General features: G+C 43.2%; 1 pseudogene across 1 annotated transcript; it reads left to right on the top strand.

Moving 5' to 3' along the window:
- Window positions 1-1,541: 1,541 nt before the first annotated feature.
- LOC308417457 (thioredoxin-dependent peroxide reductase, mitochondrial-like) lies at window positions 1,542-4,458 on the top strand (annotated as a pseudogene). The gene is made up of 2 exons: window positions 1,542-1,549; window positions 3,730-4,458. The product of its transcript is annotated as a thioredoxin-dependent peroxide reductase, mitochondrial-like (transcript).
- Window positions 4,459-8,262: the final 3,804 nt, after the last annotated feature.

The raw sequence follows: 8,262 nt of genomic DNA on the forward strand, positions 1-8,262 counted from the left end.
AAACTTTAATGGAGGAAGACGCGGAAGGGCGGAAAAGCACCCAGTTTTATACCCTTGAGGGAGGCGGGGGAAGCATGTCTCTACCTGATTGGCTACTTGCTGGTGGTCTGATGATTACGCCCCGAGATGGGCTGTGACTTTGGCTCGCCTTGCTCTTCACGCATGCGCTTTTAGGTTGTTTGTCAGTTTTAGCTGACTCACGGCCCCGGAAAGCGGCGTCATCTTTGCAGGGCGTTGGCTGCGGCCCTTTACAATACCAAAATACCCAGAAGTCAAAAAGAAGTTGGGAGAATCTGTTAGACTTGATGTGGAGCACCCTGGATGAGTAGAGGAACTGGGGTGAAGACTGGGGACCAACTGTCTGGATGAGACAAAGATAAAATATCCCAGAGACTGCTGAGTAGCCCTGGATGTTTAGAGGGATGTTGTGTCTTACACTAATAAACTAGGAGGCTTAAATCACTCTTAAAAATTAATTAATTTTTTTTGTTTTCAATACATCCTGGCTACAATTCCATAGCTTCTCCTCCTGCTACCCCTCCCAGTACCTCCCCCTTCTCCCCCTCCTCCAGCTTCCCTCTTTTCCCACTTCTTCCAGTCCCCATCTCCTTCTCTCTAGATCCACTTCAAAAAAGAGCAGGCCTCCTAGGAGAAACCACTGAACACAGCATAGTGAGAGACAATTAGACGCACACCCTCGTATCAAGGCTGGGCGAGACAACCCAGTAGGAGGAAAAGGGTCCCAAGAGCAGACAAAAGAGTCAGAGACACCACTCCTACTGTTCAGAGTCTGGGCTCATATCTTTATAAGATGAAATTATCTAAGGGAACCTATATAAAAGATGATACCGTACAAAATGATCTTTTAAAATTAGTAAATAAAGATAAAGAGTGAATGTAATTAAATAGGTAAATAAGGCAAGGAAAATCAAGAAAAATAATTACTAAATTAAAACAGCAAATGCACGCACAAAAGAAACTGATATATTTATGTACTAGGTTAAAAACAAATAAAAAGAATTAAGTTTAAATATCAGAATAAAAATTGTCAAATGTAGTAATATGATAAATTCAATTAAGTGTACATACTTAAACTCAGGATGAAATACTAAGAAAAGCTTCCCTGGAAGGCTGCATTTACAGGACTTTATTAACAGCTTGGAGATTGTTGGAGTTATAGAAGGCCAGCAAACATCTCAGACTTATGTAACTGAAATTTAAGAGAAGCTGCCCTTTGGCAGAATGAAGATGGGTTTCTCTAGATCTGTAATTTTTTAGCCATTAGAAGAAAATGAATACTAATTAAACTTTGGTGTGGCCTAGCTCTTTACTTCCCGCCTCAGTGGAAATGCAGGCTCTGCCTTAGTCTTGCTCACACAGGCCCATGAGTCGACATTTGGTCTGCTATTTTAATAAAGACATCATTTTTCAATAGAGAATTCACAGTGACTAAAGCATGTGCAAATCATACCCGTATCTGAAGAACCAGGGCCACCATTCAGTTTGCAAACACAGCATCTGAAGACCAAGGCTGACAGAACATGCCGAGGTACAAAATGATGGTCATCATCTGGGCTTCAAACTAGGGTCCAACAGCACTTTCAAATCTTTGAATTATTGCCAACTTTAATTTGTTCAGTCTCTGAGACTTATCAGCCGCTGTGAAAGCTGCCATTCTGTTCTATGAAGACTAAAGGGCTGAATGTACCTCTGTCTGAGTCCTTGACTCCAGTGTAGCCCACTGAGTCCTCAGCTCCAGTGTACCCCCTTCTGAGTCCTCAGCTCCAGTGTACCCCACTGAGTCCTCAGCTCCAGTGTACCCCCACTGTGAGTCCTCCGCTCCAGTGTACCCCCTTCTGAGTCCTCAGATCCAGTGTACCCCCACTCTGAGACCTCAAATCCAGTGTACCCCCACTCTGAGTCCTCAGATCCAGCATACCCCCTTCTGAGTCCTCAGCTCCAGTGTACCCCACTGAGTCCTCAGATCCAGTGTATCCCCACTGTGAGTCCTCAGATCCAGTGAACCCCCCTTCTGAGTCCTTAGCTCCAGTGTACCCCACTGAGTCCTCAGTACCAAGTGTCCCCCTTTTTCTGAGTCTCCAGCACCAAGCATCTCTTTTGCTCTGTCTGTCTCTCGGCTGCTAATGGTGAACTGCAGTTGTTCCTGGTGGTGGGAATCTTCTAAACGTCTGTCCTTGAAACTTACGCTCTTTCAATAGATATTAAATGGAAGTAACATTTTGTTACATGAGATTTTGATGTTAAAAGCTGACAAGAACAGACACATACACCAGCCTGTTAACTCCCTCCTCCTCCCCTTCCTCCGGCTTCCCTCCTCCCCCACTTCTCCCTGTTCACATTTCCTTCTCTCCAGATCTACTTCAGAAAAGAGCAGGCAGGAACCTTTGGGTGCCATCGTATGGTTTTATTCATTTTCAATAATACTCAATAGTTATCTATACAACAAGCAAATATATGGAAAATTATTATTAGCACTGAAGATAATACAATAAAATGTTCTTTCATAGACTTTACTATCTAGAATTTCTTTTATAAAAATGGAATCACCTCAAACCTGTATTGTAAATCTCTTTCTAGCCAACTTTAAATATATGTTATAGGCAAGATTGGCTCGACAGGTGCTTGTTACCAAGATCGATGACCTGACTTCAAACATCAAATCCTACATATTCAAAGCAGAGGATCAGCTCGTACAAAGTTTGCTCTGACCTCCACACATATATCATGAGATGCATACACCGACACACAAAATCAACCAGTCATCAATCCAATATAACTTAAAGTTTAAAAATATATTGCATGCATTTTCATGGTAAATATAGATCAATATGGTGATTTAAAATTACTGTTTATTCATTTAGCATTTGAATGCTCCAGAAGTTTTATAAGTTCATAATGGCAACAGTTAGTTTTCATTGTTGTTTGGTAATATGCCACAAACTCGCTTGAGGCACTCTGACCACGGATGCACAGTAAATCTGCATAATTATTCAATTATATGCAAAATGCAAACTTCACACTCCAGGGTCTTGGATCCTTGATTCAGACCCATTTCCAAGTCAGCTTGTAGATATTTTTTTATCGTCCCCTTTGTATTTCTTTGCACAGATATTTCGTCTTTAAAAGCAGTTCATTATTATGAACAGTGAAGCACTAAATATTCCCGTGCGTGTGCCTAGCCACAACAGTTGTATGAATATTCATTCCTTTATTTAATCAGACTTAGTAATTGAAGTGCATGCTTGGTGTAAGACTGTAAGGGGAGTGTATTAGATGCAGAGTCCACACCAGGGTTTTACAGCTCTCCCTCCTCAGCTGCGTGGAGACAGACTGCAGCTATCCTCTGCACATTTGAGTCTCAGACTATTTCCTTCAGAGATAACTGTACAATATATACACACTGTATGATATATATATATATCACAGCACCCACAGTCTCCCGTTTGCGGCGCCATCTTGATGTTTAAGCATATCCATCCTTCCCTATCAGTTTTGCCTGCAGCAGTCTCCTTGTTGCACACAGACTAAACAAACTGAAAATACATTAGCACAAAGGCCCTTACACTTGCTACACTCACTGCTTGGGAAACATCTCCCTATATTTCTGTACTGCCCTTCCATAGCCCTTTAGGTCTCTGCTTGGCTGCCACCACACAGGCAGCATTTCCCAAATGAAAGGAGCAGGCCCTGCCCTTGTGTGCTCTGAAGAGCAGCTGCGGGAAGGTTGCTCTGGTCCTTGGCTGCTCAGCCTGTTCTCCCGGAGTATTTCTGCCTCAACAGTTCTTAGGCCAGTTGCTTCTAGAAGAACCTCTTTGGCAGACACATTGTGCTCTACCTCTGCCTGAGCAGTTTGCCTGTACACCAGTTCCTCATTCCACAGCCCTGCTGTCACCCAGCATGTGCCCTACAGGTACTGCTGTTGTCAACAGAGAGTTCAAAGAGCTGAGTCTCCAACTTTAAGGGGAAATACTTGGTGCTTTTCTTCAACCCTTTGGATTTCCCATTTGTGCGTCCTACAAAAACTGTTGTTTTCAGTGACAAAGCCAACGGATTTCATGACATAAACTGGGAAGCAATTGCAGTTTCAGTGGATTCCCACTTCAGTCATCTTGTCTGGACCGACACACCAAGAAAGAATGGTGGTTCGGGCCTCATGAACACGCTGTGGTCGGATTTAATAAAGCAGATCTCCCGTACTGAGTGCTGTTGGGAAGTGCTGGTGTTGCCCTCAGAGGTTACTGACCCTAATGGTGTCATCAAGCTCCTGAGTGTCAACAACCTTCCAGTGGGCCGCAGTGTAAAGAAGCACTCCATTCAGTAAAGGCGGTCCAGTTTGTGGAGACCCAAGGAGAAGTCTGCCCAGCCAACTGGACACCAGAGTCCCCTACGATCAAGCCAAGTCCAGTAGCTTTATTCCCTTCACACTTAGGAAAATGATTAATTCGTGTGTCTCACAAACTAATTTCCAGGAACGTCTCACCAGGACTCAGGCTCCAAGCTTGTTCCTTATCATATTTTTAAAAAATTTCCTCAACCAACTTTTGTTAACTGTGGCTAAAACATTTAATTATGTAATTGGTTATGAATACATGTTGGTTGCTTAAAACACAGGGGTGTTGAGATATGAGGTTTCTTGACTGCCTCCTTCCGGAGGACTAGTTTTCATGGTGCCAGAAGATGCCATGAAGACTTCCAAAGAAAGGAGGCAGCCAAGTATTCTGTTATGATGCCTGTGGACCACATCAATGGCCAACATGGCAGTGGTAACCCCAAGAGTGCAACACTACACACCTGCCTTGGTGGTAACCAAGAACTGTCCAATTGGACTTAAGACCTGCTTAACAAGAGAGAAACCATGCTTAATCTAGCTAATAAACAATGCCAGTGTAGCCCAGGCTGGCCTTGAACTTGTGATCCTTCTGCCTCTGCCTCCTTCAGCAAATCTTACCAGCATGTGCCACCATAGGATAAGGAACCTTTTCAAACAACAGACTAGAAAGCTCTGGGAATGTCATAAAATGTGCCTAGGAGCCTATTTGGAGTCTCTTGAGAGCAGCAGCTACTGGCACATCCTGAATTCTAAGGAAGTAGGCTAGGTGTAGGTATTGGACATGGGTAGGAGGCTTTCCCTCTATCTCCAAATGTCTGAGACTTTATTTGTGGTTGAGGCACAAAGGGGAGACTTGGATCACCCTATCTAGTCTTCTATAATTAGATTGCTATTTGGTAAGAACATAGATTATGATTTTGAATAAACAAGCCCAGTGGTTGGCAAGATGGTGACCACCTCCTGCATTACTCACGTAGACCAAGATGATATTTGAATAAAATGATATCTCTTCTCTCTAATTTTTCACTTGATTTTCTGAGACTTAACATAGAGAACCAACTAATAATAAAGAAATAAGTAAACTTCTTGCGATGTGTGAATCCAATCAAATAATTAGAAATTAGAGAGATTCTTGGTTAATAGTTCAATTCTGACACCCTTCTTTCTAAAATAAATGAACAAACAAATAAACAGACAAATAAATAGATAGATAGATAGATAGATAGATAGATAGATAGATAGATAGATAGATAAAGGAGCTGGAGAGATGGCTCAGTGGTTAGGAGCACTGACTGCTTTTCCAGAGGTCCTGAGTTCAATTCCCAACAACCACATGGTGGCTCACAACCATCTGTAATGAGATCTGATGCCTTCTTCTGGTGTGTCTGAAGACAGCTACAGTGAACTCACATACATAAAATAAATAAATAAATAAATAAATAAATAAATAAACAAATAAATAATACAAGTTCTCAAAAAAAAAAAAAGACCATAAACAATGCCAGTGACACCAAATCTCAAAGTGCCAGTAAGGTCGTGGATATTTAGGAGCACCTACAGTCACTACTTTTATTGTGCAATGTTGTGCCTCATTCATGATCCGCAAAAGACCACGAAGGAGTCAACTCTGATGCAAACACACTAGGGTCTCTTTATTACAAGCTCGAGCTTGGGCCACACCACCGTCTCTGACACAGCAGGATGAGGGGTGAAGCCCTGAGAGCTCTCGATGAACGAGGTTTTATAGGAAGGAGTAAGTAAGTGAGCAGGTTTCTAGCCTGGCACACATCTGAGTTGGGGCCATTATGAAATCCTGTTTCTCTTTAACATAATTGCCTGGTGCTGAAACCATAAACTTAACTTCTTTGTTCCTCCTGATTGGTGCTGATAGAAAGTGGAATGCCAGGGGTAGGTTTGTAACCTGGAAGCTAGTGCCAGGCATCAACTTGTTGGGGAGTAACTTGGAAACTGGTGCTAGGTGCCCACTTGTTAATTAACGTGAGTTCAACCTTATATAGGTTCTGTAAGATGGAGTCTGAACCCAAGATCTGGTCTCTCAGGGGTATTTGCTAGAGAAGACCATTGAGTCATGTGTTCAAGCCAATACATAGTCTTTATTAGCAGGTCCTGATGACACTGGTTGTGAAGGACCTGAGTATAGTCCTGAGCTTTTTGTAAGTTGAGATTTTAGGCACAAACCCCTCACCTAGGTTGACACGCCTCAGTTAGCAAGGACAGTTAGCCGGAAGCAGAGCTGCGGAAACCACAGTGCAAGGTTAGTACATTTAGAGACTTACCCAGAACTGTGGGCTGTGATAAATTAGTCCCTGCTCTCATTTGGCAGGTGTTGCTGCCCACACCCTGGGTTCCAAGGCCTGAGTGGTCCTTCCATGTGGCGTTGGTTGTGCTAAGCCTGCTACAGTTTTCTAAACCAGCATAATCCCCAGCAACAATCTCAGCCTTTGTGTTTATACTCACAGATAAGTACAGTCTTCATCCCTCACCAAAGAAACTTCCTTTGCATAAGACAGAGATCATTACAGAAAACTACAACCAATTATAATACACAGTGGATTCCATTCCCCAAAGATACATCGATAAAACACTCGTAGATCTGAGCTCAGGGAATGTTGCAGAAGAGAAGGAGGAAAGGTAAGAGGCAGAGGACAAGGAGTTTGCTGTGAGGTTGTGTATCCTGGTAATGTCAGAAGCCAAACACATACAAAAAGTCTCAGCAGCGTAACACCCAAGCAGGAGCTGAACAAGGAGGACAGCAATGGACACATCAACGTGGTGGAGGAAAGCCCACAAAGACTCAACTCTACAGAGAACTCCAGCCAACTAAGAAATAGCAGGAGCAGAAAAAAAAATCTCTTCCTAGGGAAGAGCTCACCGATTGGTTACCAAATACTAAATGGTCATCCCTGAAAACATATATATGAGTAACATTATACAGACTGGGCAGGTTATATTTAGGAATATAGATAAATATGTGTGTGTGTGTGTGTGTGTGTGTGTGTGTGTGTGTGTGTGTGTGCAAAAACAATGAAAGCATAGGCCATAAATTTGAAAGAGACTAAGGAGAGGCTTATGGGAGAGACTGGAGGGAGGAAAGGAAAGAAAAGTGAGTAATTACGTTATAATCTCAAAACAAACACAACCTGGAAAGAATCTGGAGACCATTAGGACACACCACCCTTTTCCCTGTGAATGTTAAGAATGAAGTACATGCCACTGAATGTTCCTTAATGAACAAAAACAAAACAAAAGAAATCTGTTTTTATAAACTTTTCACGGACTTTTACATGCCACAGATGAAACACATGACCATGAGCTTTCATTTTGTAACCCCCGCCCCGGGGAGGGGAGTTCCTCCAATGCATTTGATTTTCCCTCCTCTGCAGAGTGGAGGAGGCTATGGGCAGTTCTAACAACCGCTCTGATACGTCAGAGTTAGGACTCTCGACCGTGTCACGGAGTCCCATGAAGCAGGTGGCTCACCTGTTCCCGAGTTAGAATGTGGCTGCGTCATTCCCTTCTTCTGCCCCTCACTCTGTGGAGCACAGGAAGGATTCCGGAGGGTGGAGTAGGTCCCCTCGTTCTCTGCTTGTGCTGTCTGTACTGTGCTGGACTCCCCTGACTGCTGGCTGAGACATGCTGGGTGCTCCCTACTTTCTGGGTCTCATTTCAGTGTGTTCCTCACATTTCATATTTCTCAGAATTCCACTAAGTACCGATCAGTGCGTACACTTTGTAGACAAAGGAGTGAAGTCCGGGTGTGTGACGGGGCAAGTCTGCACATCTAGTCACTGGGGGTTAGACTGGGGGACTGATCTTGTCAGTGAAGGAAGCCACTGGGTATGCCAATATTTGCTGCACGCAAACCCATGTGTAACTCTGGAACAAGCTTA

Source organism: Micromys minutus (genome assembly GCF_963924665.1).
Source record: "Micromys minutus genome assembly, chromosome: 1".
NCBI classification, from domain to species: Eukaryota; Metazoa; Chordata; class Mammalia; order Rodentia; family Muridae; genus Micromys; species Micromys minutus.